This window comes from Canis aureus, chromosome 22, assembly GCF_053574225.1.
Source record: "Canis aureus isolate CA01 chromosome 22, VMU_Caureus_v.1.0, whole genome shotgun sequence".
Taxonomy (NCBI): domain Eukaryota; kingdom Metazoa; phylum Chordata; class Mammalia; order Carnivora; family Canidae; genus Canis; species Canis aureus.
This window is the reverse complement of record NC_135632.1, coordinates 36,817,095-36,836,634: the sequence shown is the minus strand read 5'-3', so window position 1 is coordinate 36,836,634 and position 19,540 is coordinate 36,817,095. Positions and strand designations below refer to the sequence as shown.

The 19,540-nt window shown below is 36.8% G+C and overlaps 1 protein-coding gene across 6 annotated transcripts in view; it reads right to left on the bottom strand.

The window, feature by feature from the left end:
- The window catches only part of ZCWPW2 (zinc finger CW-type and PWWP domain containing 2), a 146,142-nt gene that overhangs the window by 103,873 nt on the left and 22,729 nt on the right, over positions 1–19,540 (bottom strand). The gene's annotated exons all lie outside the window — the stretch shown is intronic.

Below are 19,540 nucleotides of genomic sequence, written 5' to 3'. Positions count from 1 at the left end.
TTGCATGTGACTATCCAATTTTCTAATATCATTTATTGAAGAGGCTAACCTTTCCCTATTGTGTATTCTTGATGCCTTTGTCAAAAATTAGTTGGCTATATATAAGTGAGTTCTCTATTCTGTTCCATTGACCTGTGTGTTTTTATGCCAATACCATACAGTTTTGATTACTATAGTTTTGTAATATGGTTTGAAATAAGGAGGTATAATGCCTCCAGCTTTGCACTTCTTGCTCAAGCTTGCTTTAGCTATTTGTTATTTGGGGTCTTTTATGATTCCATATGAATTTTATGCCTTTTTTCTATTTCTGTGAAAAATGTCATTTGAACTTTTATAGGGATTGCACTGAATGTATAGATCACTTGTTGTACTATGAACATTTTAACAATGTTAATTCTTTCAATCCATGAACATGAGCTACCTTTCCACTTATTTGTGTCTTCAATTTCTTTCATAAATGTTTTATAATTTTCATTGCACAGATCTCTTACCTCCTTTGTTAATTTTCTTTTAAATTGAAATTCAATTAGCCAACATATAGTACATCATTAATTTCAGATGTAGTGTTCAATAATTAATCAGTTGCATATAACACCCAGTTGCTCATCACATCATGTGCCTATCATTGAATTACCCCATCGACCCACCTACCTTCTCAACAGCAACCCTGTTTGTTTCCTATAGTTAAGAGTCTCTTATGGTTTTTCTCCCTCTCTGATTTCTTGTTCAGTTTTCCCTCCTTTCCCCTATGATTGTCTGCACTGTTTCTTATATTCCACATATCAGTGAAACCATGTAATTGGTTTCCTCTGATTGAATTATTTAACTCAGCATAATATCCACCAGTTCCATCCATGTTGATATAAATGGTAAATATTCATCCTTTCTGATGGCTGAGTAATATTCCATTTTACACACACACACACACACACACACACACACACCATCTTCTTTATCCATGCATCTGTTGATAGCCATCTCGGCTTTTCCACAGTTTGGCTATTTGGGACATTGCTTCTATAAACACTGAGGTGCATCTGAAAGATGCTCTTTCAGATCACTGTATTTGTATCTTTGGAGTAAATACCTAGTAGTGCAATTGCTGGGTCATAGGGTAGCTCTCTTTTTAACTTTTTAACTTTCTGAGGAACCTCCATACTGCTTTCCAGAGTGGCTGTACCAACTTGCATTCCCACCAACAGTGCAAAAGGGTTCCCGTTTCTCCACATCCTAACATTTGTTGTTTCCTGTCTTGTTAATTTTAGCCATTCTGACTACTGTGAGCTGGTATCTCATCATAGTTTTGATTTGTATTTCCCTGATGGCAAATGACAGGGAATGTTTTTTCATGTGTCTGCTGGCCATTTGTATATCTTCTTTGGAGAAATATCTGTTCATGTCTTCTGCCCATTTCTTGACTGGATTACTTGTTTTTTGGGTATTGAGTTTGATAAGTTCTTTATAGATCTTGGATACTAGCCATTATCTGATATGTCATTTGCAAATATCTCCTCCCATTCTGTAGGTTGCCTTTTAAGTGAATTCATAGGTGTTTAGGATGGTTTGAAAATTATCTAGCTAAATTTGGGGGGACCAGATGAAATGAGGCACCATTTTGCTTCCCCCTACTGCTTTTTAGTTTTGTTGACTGCTTCCTCTGCTGTGCAGAAGCTTTTTATCTTGACAAGGTCTTGGTAGTTCATTTTTGTTTTTGTTTCTCTTGCCTTTGGAGACATATCTAGCAAGAAGTTGCTGTGGCCAAGGTCAAAGAGGTTGCCGCCTGTGTTCTCCTCTAGGATTTTGATGGATTCCTCACATTTAGGTTTTTGATACATTTTAGGTTTATCTTTGTGTATAGAGTAAGAAAACGCCCCATTTCATTCTTCTACATGTGGCTGTCCAATTTTTCCAGCACCATTTATTGAAAAGACTATCCTTTTTCCATTGGATATTCTTTCCTGCTTTGTCAAAAATGAGTTGACCATAGAGTTGAGGATCCATTTCTGGGTTCTCTATTCAATTCCATTGATCTGTCTGTTTTTGTGCCAGTACCATACTACCTTGATGATTACAGATTTGAAATGTGTCTTATTTTGACAGGGATTGCATTAATGCATAGACTGCTCTGGATAACACAGACAATTCAACAATATTTACTTTACAATCTATGAGCATGGTATGCTTTCCCATCTCTTTGTGTCTTCCTCAATTTCTTTTATATGTGTTCTGTTGTTTTTAGAGTATAGATCCTGTACCTTTTTGGTTAGGTTTATCCCTAGGTATTTTATGCTTTGTGGTGCAATTATAAATGGGATCGATTCCTTAATTTCTCTTTCTTCTGTCTCATTGTCAGTGTATAGAAATGCAACTTATCTCTCTGCATTGATTTTTATATCCTGCCACATTGCTGAATTCCTTTATCAGTTCTAGTAATTCTGGAGTGGAGTCATTTGGGTTTTCCACATAAAGTATCATGTCATTTATGAAGAGTAAGACTATGACTTCTTCTTTGCCAATTTGATTGCCTTTTATTTCTCTTTGTTGTCTGATTGCTGAGGCTAGGACTTCTAATACTATGTTGAACAACAGTGGTGAGAGTGGGCTGTTAAGTTTATTCTTAAGCATTTTATTCTTTTTGATGCACTTAGAAATGAGATTGTTTTCTTGATTTCTTTTTCAGATAGTTTGTTGTTAGTATACAGAAATGCAACCAGTTTTTGTTTGTTGATTTTGTGTCCTGTAACTTTACTAAGTTCATTCATCAGTTTTAACAGTTTTTGAGTGGAGTCTTCAGGGTTTTTTATATATAAAGTATCCTGAAAGACACTTTTACTTTTTCTTTTCTAATATGGATGCCTTTTATTTCTTTTTCTTGCCTGTGCTGCCTAGCATACCTGTGCTGCTTAGGATTTCCAGTACTAAGTTGAAAAGAAGTGATGAGAATGGGCACCTTTGTCTTGTTTCTGATCTTAGATGAAAAGCTTTCTGCTTTTGACCAGTGAGTATGTTAGTTGTAAATTTGTTATATGACCTTTATTCTTTTGAGGTAAATTCCTTCTATACCTAATTTGTTGAGAGTTATATCGAAGATTAATTAAATTAAATTAAAGAGGTGATAGAGAGATTGGGAGGGGCAAAGTGAGAAGAAGAGAGAGATTCCCCAGCAGGCTCCATGCCAGTACAGATGCTTAACTGACTGAGCCACCCAGGTACCCTATCTTTTTTGTGCTTTTTAATATATTTTCTCTTTGCTCAAATTCTCATTTTGTTCATGTATTACTCTCATGACTTCACTGAGCATCTTTATGGCTATTATTCTGAATTAATAATCTGACAGAAAAATCATTTATCTCCACTGTTTTGTCAATGCGGTGAGTTGGAGAGAAAAGGCACAGAAAATTCCCACATATCTCTTCAGGCTTCTGTAAGACTACTAATTATGTGCCCATAAGCTCCTACATGCAGAATAATTAGAAGCCTGACCCCTGGGTAGCAGTTGGGGAAATTATGTAGTCAAATCCCTTTTACGGAGAAACTGGGAGTCTTGTGTTTTTGTCTGTTCCTTCTGTACGAAGGGTGGGGAATGGCAGCAGGAAATACATACACATCTGTTAAAAACTGCCTCTTTGGTTTTGGTGGCAAAGGAGGACTTGAGAATGCCAAGTCCTTCAGGCTCTCTGAGCTAGGCAATTTGGGAGTCAGACCCTTAGGTGGCAGTATAAAAGTTGGGATGCTAGATGTGTGAACAAGCTCTTTCCAGGGAGAAGGTGGATACTTGTTTTCATCACTGGAGTGAGGGGAAAGCAAATTACTGAGATGCCCACAATTACAGGCCCCTGGAGGAGCCCAGTCAACTTCCAGATGAAGGTTGATTGATTAGAAGCTCCACCAATGGAAAAAGAAAGAAAAAGAAACTCGACCCTGAGGCAGCAGCTATAAAAATGTGCAGTCAAATCCCTTCAAAGGGGAAATTGGTAGCCTTGTGTTTTTGTCTGTTCTCTCTGTACTTAGTCCACTGTATAGTCTTGGTAAGTGCTCACACTTCTGTTTAGAACCTTCTCTGTTTAATATGGTTCTGAGGAACTCATGAATTTTGAGTTCCATTGACTTTCAGAGCTAGGTGATTTGGGAGCCAGTTCCTTGTTTGACAACAATAAAAGTTGGGGAGCTAGGATACGTGGTCCAAATCCTTTGCTCCTCAGGGAAAAGCTGGCAGTTGGGGATTCCATCCTGATTACAAATTGCTAAGCCAGTTTATGGGAGGAGTGTGTCTCAACATTTCCTACTCCTTTCAAGGTGTGTATTTTCTTAGTCACCTGATGTGCAGGAATCACGCAACTAATTTCTGTATTTTTCTTGAAGGAAATTGATTTGTGTGTAGCTGTTTATTCAGTTCATCTATGGGAGGAAGGATAGTCAAGAGTCTACTATTCTGGCATCTTGCTGACATTCCTTTGTATTTTGTTTTCTTTACTTTTACATTGGTTCTAGGAAAATATTAAACAGTAGTAGTAGTAAGAGACATCTTTATCTTGTGCCTTTGACAATATTGAAGCATAAATATAGTCATCAAAAACAGAAGAAGTTAAAGTTATTTCTGTCAAGGCTGCCCTTGAGTTTTATGTTTCAGGACACAATCATCCATCCTCCACAAGCCCCCACAGTTAGCTGCAAAGAAAATAGTAGGAGGAGAACATGATGATGGCTACTGTGTGAAAAGCTATTAACTCTCCAATCAAATAAAAGAAAGATATGGAAGATTCTAAGTCTAAGGCAGGTATTGAGAGATTGTGTAACAAATAAACTGAGGGCAAGGAGTTGGGTACAGTTCTAGAAATAATAAGATTATCTATTACATATTCATTCAAGGAACTTCTATTTATTTTTATTTAATAATAAAAATATGGCTTAATAATATTAAATATGAAATTGATATTAGAATCCTCACTCAGATCATATATAAGCAAGTCCTACCTCTTTTTTTTTTATTTTTTTATTTTTATTTTTTTTTGCAAGTCCTATCTCTTAATAGTGATGTGAAGCCTCCTGCTGGAAAGGTGGGCAGTACCACAACTAAGAGTGCTTCACAGAGGTGTTCTTTAGCTATCTATTTACCTTTACCATACTGCAATGTATTCGAGTTATAATTAACTAGTTGAACAGGTTTATGGACTATGTTATCTAGATTAAATTATTCCTCAGAAAACTTTAAAATATTTCTACAAAGAAACAGCATATTGAAGAGAACACTAATAATGTAAATAATTAACGTGTAAGAGATAGAAAAGAAAGTGAAAAACGATTGCTATCTATCACTCAACTGCTTAGGATTTTGTCCATCTTGCAACTATCGGACCACTATAATGGAGAAAGTACTCTAAGTTTGTGGTACCATTTCAATGGAAAGCTTAGGAAAATCCGTTATGATATCCTATTATAAAATGTTAAGGGGATTAAAAGATTACTTTTAAATGGTAGATAAAGTTTTCAGATTTTCTTAGAAAGTTGGGTCTCACAGTGGATAATATTGAGAAGATAAATTAACACTAAGGAAATGTCATTATTACTTAAATGATAGTGATACTCATTTTCAATTGCATCTAACTTAAACCTCTTCATATTTTAGATTTGACACAGTTTATATCCAGGCTAATAGAATTTATAATACAGATTACAAAACACTTATTCTTTTCAAACCAGATTTTCATGATCTCTATTACCTCTTCTCAAATACTTTGCTGGTTTTCAAAATTACTATCACATACAGAAGATGCAAATGAAGAGGGAAAGACAATGTGGTTTTGAAACTTCTAGAGTCTTAAAAAAGATTGTATTTATTTATTTGAGAGAGAGAGAGAGAGAATGCACACATGAGTGGGGGTTAGGGGGCAGAGGGAGAGGGAAAGCAAGGAGCCTGATGTGGGGCTCTATCCCAGGACCTTGGGATCATGACAGGAGCTACCCAGGCACCATCAGAAACTTCTAGGGTCTTCATTTTTTTATTTTTTTAAAGATTTTATTTATTTGTTCATGAGAGACACACACAGAGGCAAAGACATAGGCAGAGGGAGAAGCAGGCTCCCTGTGGAGAGCCTGATGCGGAACTCAGGCTGGGATCATGACCTGAGCCAAATACAGACGCTCAACCACTGAGCCACCCAGGTGACCCTTTCTAGGGTCTTTAAATGGGTCCCTATAAAATTATGCCAAGTAGTTTACACTGTAGATTATAAAGATATTGACAAATAAGAAGCTATGCTAAGCATTAACACTTGCTTTACAGGACTTCTAATTTTTTATTTCACGACTTAGCTAACATTGAACTACAGAAATCAGAAAATTTAAAAATTAAATTTGAAAATAAAAAACATAAGACAGCCATCCAAAATTATACAGTCTTAAGTTCAAGCTGTACATTATTTATTCCTTCATTCAAGGTAATAGTTATGAATGGTCACAGACACTCAATTTTCAGTCAGATAGCTCTACCACTTTTTAGTAGACAAATGAGTTAACCACTCTAAACCTTTGGTCCCTTATCTAGGGATAGTAAGAGGACTACGTACTACCCTATACTGAGCTCCTGGTAGTGTATTACACACTTGATACTCAATGAATGTTTGTTGAATAAATGATTGACTTTGAACATTAATTCAAACATAAAGCGAGCTTCTACTACACGTCAGGCATGGATTTCAGGACTGTGAACAAAAGCTGAACAAGAAACAATCTCTTACTGAGTTCAGAGAGAAACATAAAACTAAGTTCCACAAAATACTGGACAAATGTAGCAAAGGGTAATACAAAATGTACCAAAGGCTATACATGGTCTTGCCTCCATTGCTTTGGGTAGCCCCCAACTCTCTGAGTTTGCTTGGAGCAGTCTACACCATAGGTCTCAAAGGTTAAAATCACATGCCTGTGGCTCTCCAAGGCTGGAATTGCCTGAAGGTGGCTCCTGGTCATGAGGGCAGTCCCAGCCTCACAGCTCCAGTGATTCCACAGAATCACAGTGGAGTGATTCAGGATTTTCTGCCTGGGTCATGTACCAGGAAATCTAGGTAGAAGTAGTCATGATCTCATGGGTTGTGTACTTTGTGCCCTGGCAGAGATGGCACCAAGTGGGCAGCACCACATGGATGCAGCAAATCCTCTGCCTATACCCTCTGGTAAGGTGACTACTGCTGCAACCTGCACCACAGGGACTCGCTAAAACTGGACCTGTGGCATTTGAGGAGCTTGGCACAAATGCAGGGAGTGGAAGTCCTTGAGGGAAGGCTAGGCAGTAGGTGCCACAGTCCCACAAGTGCCCTGGCCCCTCCTCTGAAATCATTCTGACTCCTAGGCCTTTATGCTCAGGGCCTATAACTGGGGAGGCAGACCAGATGATCTCCAAATTGCCTTCTTCCATTGTCATGAATAATAGCTCCTAAAGTCAGTTTAGATGGCTAATTTCCTTACCAGATAGTTGTTTGGCCACATTCTGTATTCTCTCCCCAACAGTTCACTCATTATTTTTAATATGGATAGGCTGAGAATTTTCCAAATCTTTTAAGTTCTGCTTCCTTTTTGATGGAACAATTATTTTTTCTCTTGCATTTCACTATAATAAAGAGAGGCTAAGCTGCAATTCCAACACTTTGCTTGGATATTTCTTCAGCCAAATATCCAGTGTCTTCATTCCAAAGTTCTACCTTCCATGAAACACTAGGACATGTACACAATTCAGCCAAGTTCTTTGCCCTTTATAACAAGAATGGCCTTTTCTCCATCTCCCAATAGCATGTTCCTCATTTCTATCTGAGATCTAATCAGAATGGACTTTAACTACCATATTTCAAATAAAGTTTTGGTCAAGTTACTAGGTATTTTCTAAGATTGAAGCTTTCTTTATAGCTCTTTTCTTTCTGGGCTCTCACTAAAATCACTCTTAATGTGCTATTAGTTCACTACAACGTAGGCTTTCTCTAGCATGAACCTCAAAATTCTTCCAACTTCTTTACTCATTACTCAGTTCCAAAGTCACTTCAACCCAGCATCACCTTAATTCCAAAACCAGACAAAGACCCCACCAAAAAGGAGAATTACAGACCAATATCCCTAATGAACATGGATGCAAAAATTCTCAACAAGATACTAGCCAATAGCATCCAACAACACATTAAGAAAATTATTCACCACGACCAAGTAGGATTTATCCCCGGGATGCAAGGCTGGTTTAACACCCGTAAAACAATCAATGTGATTCATCATATCAGCAAGAGAAAAACCAAGAACCATATGATCCTCTCATTAGATGCAGAGAAAGCATTTGACAAAATACAGCATCCATTCCTGATCAAAACTCTTCAGAGTGTAGGGATAGAGGGAACTTTCCTCAACACCTTAAAAGCCATCTACGAAAAGCCCACAGCAAATATCATTCTCAATGGGGAAGCACTCACTGGGAGCCTTTCCCCTAAGATCAGGAACAAGACAGGGATGTCCACTCTCACCACTGCTATTTAACATAGTATTGGAAGTCCTAGCCTCAGCAATCAGGCAACAAAAAGACATTAAAGGCATTCAAATTGGCAAAGAAGTCAAACTCTCCCTCTTCGCCGATGACATGATACTCTACGTAGAAAACCCAAAAGCCTCCACCCCAAGATTGATAGAACTCATACTGCAATTTGGTAGCGTGGAGGATACAAAATCAATGCCCAGAAATCAATGGCATTTCTATACACTAACAATGAGACTGAAGAAAGAAATTAAGGAGTCAATCCCATTTACAACTGCACCCAAAAGCATAAGATACCTAGGAATAAACCTCACCAAAGAGGTAAAGGATCTATACCCTCAAAACTATAAACACTTCTGAAAGAAATTGAGGAAGACACAAAGAGATGGAAAAATATTCCATGCTCATGGATTGGCAGAATTAATATTGTGAAAATGTCAATGTTACCCAGGGCAAATATACACGTTTAATGCAATCCCTATCAAAATACCATGGACTTTCTTCAGAGAGTTAGAACAAATTATTTTAAGATTTGTGTGGAATCAGAAAAGACCCCGAATAGCCAGGGGAATTTTAAAACAGAAAACCATATCTGGGGGCATCACAATGCCAGATTTCAGGTTGTACTACAAAGCTGTGGTCATCAAGACAGTGTGGTACTGGCACAAAAACAGACACATAGATCAATGGAACAGAATAGAGAACCCAGAAGTGGACCCTCAACTTTATGGCCAACTAATATTCGATAAAGGAGGAAAGACTATCCATTGGAAGAAAGACAGTGTCTTCAATAAATGGTGCTGGGATAATTGGACATCCACATGCAGAAGAATGAAACTAGACCACTCTCTTTCACCATACACAAAGAGAAACTCAAAATGGATGAAAGATCTAAATGTGAGACAAGATTCCATCAAAATCCTAGAGGAGAACACAGGCAACACCCTTTTTGAACTTGGCCACAGTAACTTCTTGCAAGATACATCCACGAAGGCAAAAGAAACAAAAGCAAAAATGAACTATTGGGACTTCATCAAGATAAGAAGCTTTTAAAAATAAATAAATAAATAAATAAATAAATAAATAAATAAATAAATAAATAAGAAGCTTTTGCACAGCAGAGGATACAGTCAACAAAACTAAAAGACAACCTACAGAATGGGAGAAGATATTTGCAAATGACGTATCAGATAAAGAGCTAGTTTCCAAGATCTATAAAGAACTTCTTAAACTCAACACCAAAGAAACAAACAATCCAATCATGAAATGGGCAAAAGACATGAAGAGAAATCTCACAGAGGAAGACATAGACATGGCCAACATGCACGTGAGAAAATGCTCTGCATCACTTGCCATCAGGGAAATACAAATCAAAACCACAATGAGATACCACCTCACACCAGTGAGAATGGGGAAAATTAACAAGGCAGGAAACCACAAATGTTGGAGAGGATGTGGAGAAAAGGGAACCCTCTTACACTGTTGGTGGGAATGTGAACTGGTGCAGCCACTCTGGAAAACTGTGTGGAGGTTCCTCAAAGAGTTAAAAATAGACCTGCCCTACGACCCAGCAATTGCACTGTTGGGGATTTACCCCAAAGATACAGATGCAATGAAACCCCGGGACACCTGCACCCCGATGTTTATAGCAGCAATGTCCACAATAGACAAACTGTGGAAGGAGCCTCGGTGTCCATCGAAAGATGAATGGATAAAGATGTGGTTTATGTATACAATGGAATATTCCTCAGCCATTAGAAACGACAAATACCCACCATTTGCTTCAAAGTGGATGGAACTGGAGGGTATTATGCTGAGTGAAGTAAGTCAATCGGAGAAGGACAAACAGTGTATGTTCTCATTCATTTGGGGAATATATATAAATAATAGTGAAAGGGAATATAGGGGAAGGGAGAAGAAATGTGTGGGAAATATCAGAAAGGGAGACAGAACATAAAGACTCCTAACTCTGGGAAACGAACTGGGGGTGGTGGAAGGGGAGGAGGGCGGGGGGTGGGGGTGAGTGGGTGACAGGCACTGAGGGGGACACTTGACGGGATGAGCATTGGGTGTTATTCTGTATGTTGGTAAGTTGAACACCAATAAAAATTATTTTATTAAAAAAATAAAAATAAAAGAAAAGAAAAACAAAGTCACTTCCACATTTTTAGGTGTTCATTAGAATAGCACTCCTCCATTCTTGGTACCAATTTCTGTCTTCATGTGTTTGGGCCACAATAACAAAGGTATCATAGACTAAGTGACTTAGAGATAAGAGAAATTTATTTCTCATATTTTTGAAGGCTGGAAAGTCCAAGAGGAAGGCACTGGCAGACTCATTGGTGAAAGCCCCTCTCTTGTTCATAGATGGCTGCTTTTTTGCAAAAGCAAAACTAACCTCATATGGTAGAAGAGGCAAGGCATTTCTTGGGGTCTCTTTTAGAGGGGCATTAATTCCATTCATGAGAGTTCTGCCCTCATCTCCCAAAGGCTCCACTTCCTAACACCATCACATTCTAAGGAGACACAAACACTTAGTCTATGACAATAATCAACTGTATGTTGGTTTTGGAAGTGGAAGTTTCCTAGTGATAAGGAAGGGGGTATAGTGGCAGATGAACCTAAGATTTCTGTTTAGGGAAAAAAAGAAAAAAGAAAAGAAAAGAAAAACCAAAACAGTGGAGTCAATTGAATAGATTTAATAATCAAATAGTTTAATAATCAAATAGAGGACATAGATATGGAGCAAATTTAAGTTTTGGGGAATAGGAATAATATATTCTTTTTGGTCTTGAGTTTAAGATGCTTGTGAGTCTACTAGATAGGCAATTTGAAGTATGGGTCTGTTTCTCTAGAGAAAAGTTCTAGAGTCACACGACAGAAAGTCAAGAGTATCAACTACTTGCCAGAAATCCTAGGCATCTACTTACTCTTTAATGCCTGACCATCTGGCTTTTGCCAAATGTTTCTTTTAAAGGAGACCAGAGATTTTCTATCACCTAGTCAAAGGATTGTTCTTCAATGTTTAACCACTACTGATTCTTTGACTAGTTCTTCTTTCTCCCCCTAGTCCTAAAATGTAGGCCTTTCTTAAAGTCCGTCTTCAAATTTCTCTTTCTATTCTCTTCCTTAGGGAGTTGACTTGCAGAGCTTTGACACTCTCTCCTTGCAAATAGCTGCCAAATCTCCATCTCAAGTCTCACTTTCACACCTACATTCCAAGTAATTTTGACACTGTCACTTGGATGCTTCTCAGGCACCCTCAACCTGGGGCAAATTGAGTTTTCTTTTCCTTCAGAAGTTTCTATTCCCCATTATTGCTACTTAGGCTTGAATTTCAGCCAAGGTCACCTTTGAAACGGTCTACTTCCTCCTCCCCTCCATTTAAATATCTGTCATCTTGTTACAACTTAAACATTTTAAAGAATCACTGTGTTATGTTCCCACCTTTTCAGTCCCCTAAACAGCTCAGTTCATTAGCTCACTCAGATTGCTCTAAGAAGCCTACCAACCAGCCGGTCTACTTTCTCTCTCTCTCTCCTCACATTTATTCAACTCACTGATAATAGGTTAATCTTAGAAACTCCTAATAATCGGTTCTCTTGCTGAAAAAAAAAATTTATTGTTTTCCATTGCTAACATCATTGGAAATAAAGTCCCCACTTTATATCTGAAATCTCCACAATATAACTTTGTATTATAGTGGTTGAGAGTATAGACTTTACCACTACCGGTCAGACCTAGATTAAGAGCTAAGACCATCACCTTAAAAGCTGTTTAACTTTGGGCAAATCATTTAATATCTTTTCATTTAAAAATTGGTAATAATAATAATAATACTTAGCAGTTGCCTCATAGTGTATTCTTAAAGTTAAAAAAATAATGCATATAGGATATGTAGGAAGAAGCAGAGCACACAATAGGTGCTCATTAAATGGTTGCTAGTATTACATCTATTAGCCTTTCAAACTGCACCAACTTACATTATTTTATATTTTCCAAACATACCAAATGTGTCTGCCTCCATACCTTTGTTCATGTTATCCTCTTTACCTTCATCTGTAAAGTGCCAACTTTCAAGATCCACTTTAGATACCATCTCTTTCAAGAAGTCTTTCTAGATATCCCCAACCAGCTGCAATTTCTCCCTGCTGGGTTTTCCTTAACTTCTGGTATTTATAGCATCCTGGTTCATATCAGAGTGTTACTGCATACTTCCCATCATTAAATTGTGAGCTCTCTGAGGGCAGACACATTATTTTTTATCTCCCGCAGTGAAGGAGTTGATGATGGAAACATTGTTTTCTGATCCCCACCCAAATCCTAAATAATTTACATGCAGGAATTTTTCCTAGCATTTCCCGAATTTTGCTCAATGTCATCTATATTTCTGAGGAGCATCTGGAACTAGCTAACAGATGGGAAAGAGATTAGTGAGCAATTGTTTATTTGTAATAATACATTGCAATGCATTACTAATTAAATTAAATTAAATTATTAAATTAAAGGGACCACCGAGGTCTGCAGAACGCCAATAAACAGTTCTAAACAACTGTATGCAGCATAATTACTATTACAGGTATTTGTAGCATTAAAGTAAGATTTGTAAGTTAAAAGAAAATCAGAAAAGTCCACATAGATTCGACATACATTCTCCAAAGATTTGTGTATTCCATGAACGTTATTTTAGAATGTTATAGTAGAGTCTGAAAAAATTAAGACATAAGATCAACTGTTCTTGAATTGAAATATTACACAGTTCTATTGTTTAACAGAACAAAGGCCTTTAAGATGGACTATAGCCAATATGAACCCTTGTGAAGCATCCATTTTTATTACAATGTATATGTATTTTGTGACTGATGAATCCCAGATGGTAAAATTACAACATACCCAAGGAGTTCTGAACAATATGAGAATTTAATGAGACACTGTGAAAAAATACATACAGAATAAGAATGAAGATAAATGACGGCTTGTAACAGAAATTGTTTTTATTGTTTGTATGTGAATGAGAAAAATAATGATTGTTCTTCCAAATGAAAAAAGTTGTCATTATTCTTTTGTTTTCCAAAACTGTTGTATAGGAAGTGTTTCCATTTTTAACCACAAACTACTCCAGATGATGCCACTCTTTTGGGTTGGAGAAAAGTAATAATATCGGTATCAAGGTCTTTAGACTTAAGGCATTTTAGCAACATAATTTCAATTTTCATCACTTACATTTTCTGGATAATATCTCACTGTAACCACTGATTATAAGACTGCAATACTGAATCTATTTCCAATGAAAATTTGAAGTAATAAGATAATTTTAATGTTATGGATTATAATTTCATAATATTCAAGAGGCACTAGAAGATGATCAGGACTTGGCATCAAAAACGTAGTTTCTAATCTTTGTTATGCAACTTTGTTAGCTCTGTAATCTCAAGAGGGCCTCAGTGTTCTTATCTGTAATGTAAGGAGAATAAGGCCAGATTTCTAAAAGTTGTCCTGCTTTAGTGTTTCTTGATTTCTGCATTCTGGTTGTTCTTCCTCAATAATTCTTTACTCCTCCAGCTATATTATTAGCTCCTGTGCTTTGTTCTTTTTAACCATTTATCAGAGTCCAAATTTCATTAGACCCCTTCCATCACATCTGTGTTATTAAGTCTCGCCGGCTCTGAACACTTGCTAAGCCTTACTTGCTTTATAGGTGTTCACCATTATTCTGTCTTCAGTTCATACATAATCTTCCTTAACCTGGCAATCATATTACACTAAAAGTTACATTTCTTGTCAATCATTAACATCCAGCACTCCTCATTTTTGATCCTCATCCAGAGCCTTCAATCTGATACCTTGTATCATTTCTCACAAAAGATGCTTTTATCACTATCTTCAAGACAATTAAATGTAGCAGATATGAATTCCCTTTGGCAAATGTTGATAGAGTTTGTCACAGTCCTTCCCACCTAACCAGTTCAATGTGGTATCAGCTCTAAAGTCAGACAGTCTAAGAAAAGTCCAAAGTCTACCAATTACTGGTTGTATTAACTTTGGGAAAGTCATTTAACCTCTGATGATTTTATCTCCAAAATTATTGTCATAGAGAGGTTGTAAAGATTAATGGTTTTAAAAAATAAGTGTATATAATAGAGAACAGTAATAGATAAAAATGCTTTTGTACTAGGAACAGTGAAGTTTAGAATACTCCCACAGTTGGAGTTTGTTTTATTTTTTATTCTTAGGAAGATTTCATGAAGAAAAAGAAAAATCAAAATACAGAGGGAGATGAGATCTATATTAAAAAAAAAAAGACATAGGGGCTCTTACTGGAATGAATCTAAAGAGGTACATATCAATTCAGCAAAGTTCAAAACCATAGAAATCCACAATTTTAAAATGATAAAGAATTACTGGAAATTACCATACTCTACTGACAAAAGTGTAAATTGGTACAAACTTTGAGAGTGAAATTTTGCAATATGTAACAAGAGTCTTTAAAATGTACCCATATAGTAATAGTATTTCATCAAAGCTAAGTTGTTGATTTTGAAACTATGTTACGGTCATGTAATAAAAACAATTCCTTGCTTTTGGAAATGCACACTGAAGTATCAAGGGATAGGGAGGGCTCATGTCTGTAACTTACTCTTTGAAAGGCTGTATTCTTTGGTGTGTGTGGTCAACCCTTCTGGCACCAGAAAGCTGCATCAGGAATGCAAGGTGCTATCCCCACTGCTACCTGTAAGCTGGGAAATGGGGGACAGTCGTGGGTGTGATAGTTTTATGTATCAACTTGGCTGGGCCAGGGTACCCAAATGTTTGGTCAAATATTATTCTGGGTGTTTCTGTGAAGATGTTTTTTGGATGAGATTAACATTTAAATTGATGGTGAAGTAAAGCATAACATGGGTGGGCCTCATCTGATCAGTTGAAGGCCTTAATAGAACAACTGACTTTCCCCAAGCAAGAAGGAATTTTTCCAGCAGTCTTTGGACTTGAAACGCAACTCTTTTTTGAGTCTCTAGTCCACTGGCTTATCCCCTCAGATTTTGGACTTACCAACTCTCCACAGTAACATGAGCCAGTTCCTTAGAATATATATATATATATATGTATGTATGTATGTATGTATGTATGGCGGTTCTACATCTCTGGAGAACCCTAATACAGTGGGTAATTAAAAATGTCACATGGCTTGCTTACTGAAATTGGCAGCTTCTTTCTTTATTAAGCACTCTTCTAGGTATTGTCCACTTTTTATTAGATTCTAAAATTAGAGTCTATATTTCCAAAAATATTATTCTAACAGTTTTTGACAGTTTAAACATTACTTTAGTGGAGGGGCATTTTTTTTTTAGAGTTTCTTCTTTTGCCATTTTCAGTGATATCACTATAACTTATTCCTAAATGATTCAATATATATTCTCAAATGTATATTTGATATGTATTCCCAAATTATTATTTCCAAATATTAACATTTGGGAATATTTGGGAAATCTGAGTATAAAGTAACTGGAAATTCTTTCTCCTTCATGAAACTTTTCTTTAAGTCTGAAATTATATCAAAATAAAGCAATTTTTAAAATGTAGTAGCTATCTTGTTCACTGGTTCAAGAAGGAAGACTGAATATATGCTTAGCCTTTTCATCTGACCCCAAGGGCCTGAAAATTACAGAAGAGGGTATCGCCATATCTCCTAAAATAATAAAAATATAACAATCAAAAGTAGTATTCTCATACCTTCAGACACTATGAAGAATCCTTCCATGAGAGAAAATAGATGGGAAAATAGAAAAGGAAGCCACAGCCAAAACATGCACAGAAGAAAACTCCTACAAAGATGGATGTTGGTCCACGGGTGTGTTAACACTACAAATGTCAGATAACGAATATAGGTGGGATCTGGGACAACCAAGAGAGTGATTGGTTAGAGTACTAAAGTAGAACACTACAGAATCATCGCTTTTTGGGCCAGGCAGGAAGCAACGAAGATATCTGTTGTCACGTAGAACAGAGAGAGTCAATGCCGGGGGCGGGCGGGGGGGGTTATAAAACAGAAAATTTAGGAGGCTAAGTCGTAACTACCCAAAAGCAGCTACTGGCCCACTCTGTCCAGAATTTTTATCCCACCACTTCTCCTTCCATATATGGAGAAAAGCTTAAGTACTAGGGGTAGTGGAAGAGGAGGAGGGCGGGGGGTGGGGGTGAATGGGTGACGGGCACTGAGGGGGGCACTTGACGGGATGAGCACTGGGTGTTATTCTGTATGTTGGTAAATTGAACACCAATAAAAAATAAATTTATTAAAAAAAAAGCTTAAGTAAACAGACAGTTCATAACCTCAAATACACAGTTGAGGACTCAATCTTAATAATCAAAGGGAAAAGCCAATAATGAAAGAGAGGAAACAAACCCAACAAAAGGAAGAACTCAATACCTATAAAACATTAGTTTAATAAAGTGAAAAGGACAGCATTTTAAAATATTTAATAACTTTAGAAAAATGTGGAAGAATATTCATTTTTTTAAAAAGAACCAATAGAATATCATGGAGATTTACAATCTGACCACTGAAATTTAAAAAATCAATCGACACTATCAAGATGGTTAAAAAAATCTGTAAGCTACAAGATTGAACTAAGGATTTTTCACAGAATGCAACCCAAACAAAAAATGATGTATAGGAGAAATTAATAAACTAGGAAACAAGCAAGAAAATAAAACAAAAACCAAAGAACTAATAGAGCTGATCAAGATAGACTTCCATTAAAAAAAATACCATAGACTAGGTGGTTTAAATAACTTTTTTTTTTTTTGAGAGAGGGAGTGAGCGAGCAGTGGGGAGGGGTGGAGGAAGAGGAAAAGACAGAATTTAGGCATGGAGCCTGACACAGGGCTCGGCCTCAAGACCCTGAGATCATGACCTGAACCAAACATCAAGAGCTGGATGCTTCTAACTGAGCCACCCAGGCGCCGTTTACATAACAGTCTTAAACAAAAGAAAACAAATTTATTTCTCACAGTTTTGCAGCTGGAAGTCTCTGGCTTGTAGATGGGTATCTTCCCACTATGTCCTCTTTCTCCTGTAGCCTTTCCTCAGGGCGTGCACAAGGAGAGGGAGAATGAGATTTTTGGTGTCTTTTCTTATATGGACACTAATCCTATCAGATCAGGCTCCCACTTTTAGGGCCTCGTCTAATCTTTATTAATTCCTTAGAGGCCACATCTTCAAATACAGAGACCTTGGGGCCTAGGGCTCCAACATCTGAATTTGGGGGGTACACACAAACTTTAGTCAATAATAATTTGAAACAAAAGCTAGTTCTTGAACAAGAGAAAATGCAGAAATAAATTGTAATAGAAACATAACTAAAGAATCTTAAAAACATGTACAAGCTCCTAGAGGATACCTTGAATATTTTTAACTCAAAAGGAAATTTAAAAAGTCATATAGGAAGAGCGTAAGAAAAGAAAAACTATGTTAATTTCATTTAGGAAAGTAGATTAAGAAAATTCTGGCTAAAGCAGATCAGATCTGTAAAGTAAGCCACGTTTATTAGAATAAGAAAAGACTGACCATGGCCAAATAGGCATTGAGAAGTAAGTTATTAGTTGCTTGAATGGTTCCCTGCAAGCTGGCCTACCACAAATGTGGCATCTTACAAAACCTCACAGAAACTGGCTATAGCCCCAGGGCATAAGGAAATCAATATTGGTCAGCCATAATGTTTGGACCCCATTGCTACTTCCAGTGATTCTCATGTCAGGGAAGGGGCTGGTGTTAACACAATCAATCATGTATACTGCTGTGGCCTACTGGCATGGCAATCCTGCTTTCAGCATCTTTTTTTTTTTTTTTTTTAAGATTCATTTATGAGAGAGAGTGTGTGTGTACAGGAGAAGGGGCAGAGGGAGACAGGGAGAGAAAAACCTCAAGCAAACTTCCTGCTGAGCATGGAGCCCAATGTGGGGCTCAATCTTAGTACCCTGAAATCATAGCCTGAGTTGAAATCAAGAATTGGATGCTCAACCAACTGAGCCACCCAGGTGCCCCTAACTTGTAGCATCTTATATTTATAACCAGAAGTCTTAGATTTCAGTTGGGCTGGGACTTCTCATCAATCTTGAATGCCAGGCTGTCAAGATAGTGCTAAAATCAAAGTTCAGCTGCATCATATTACTACTATATTCTGGTTCCTGATCATGCCAAGGGAGGAGCTGGTATTTCTCTAATTACTCATTAGAAGTTCACAGTTCCAATGGTCAAGGTCCCTCTAATGGAATCTGTCACATGGCCCACATAGATTGCTATGCTCTGCTGTAGAGTGGAATGAGGCACTGGTGACTCTCCACTGAGGTACTGACCCCTATTCCTTTAAGCTTTCCCCAGCAAATACTGCCCCGCCAGATTTGGCATATATCAGTATATGTGCTGTTTGGCCACCTACAATGTTTACAATGATTACAATGACATGTCACATTACAGATTATATAAGGAAAACCATATAATCATAATATTTGCTGTCCCAAAGCATGTGAGAAATTCAACATTCATAATTTTTACAACAAAAAACAAAGTTCCATCTCAACCTAGTACCATTTATAAAAATAAATTCCAGACTTGACTAAATACCAATATAAAAAATAATAAAATTAGAAAATAATATATATAATTAAGTATAAATGTGTTTGTATGTATGACACAAAAGTCATAAAAGATTAATAAACTTGATTGAACACAGTGAGATTAAATCTTCTATGGAACTAAAATTCAAAAAAAATTAAAACCATAAAATAAGTTCAAAGAAAAGAAAGAGACAGAGGTAAAATATTTCAATATATAAACATATGGACTAATATTTAGAATGCATGTTGTATGGAGGAGTGAACGCACTCAGTAGAAGAGCTTTAGAAAAGCAGGGAAGCTTCAAGTCTGCTTTTCTGTTTATACTGTGTTTTAAATTTTATAAAAGACTAAATTTATTTAATATGCTAAGACAAGCCTAATTATCACTCTCAACAACATAAAAAGTATAAAACAAATTT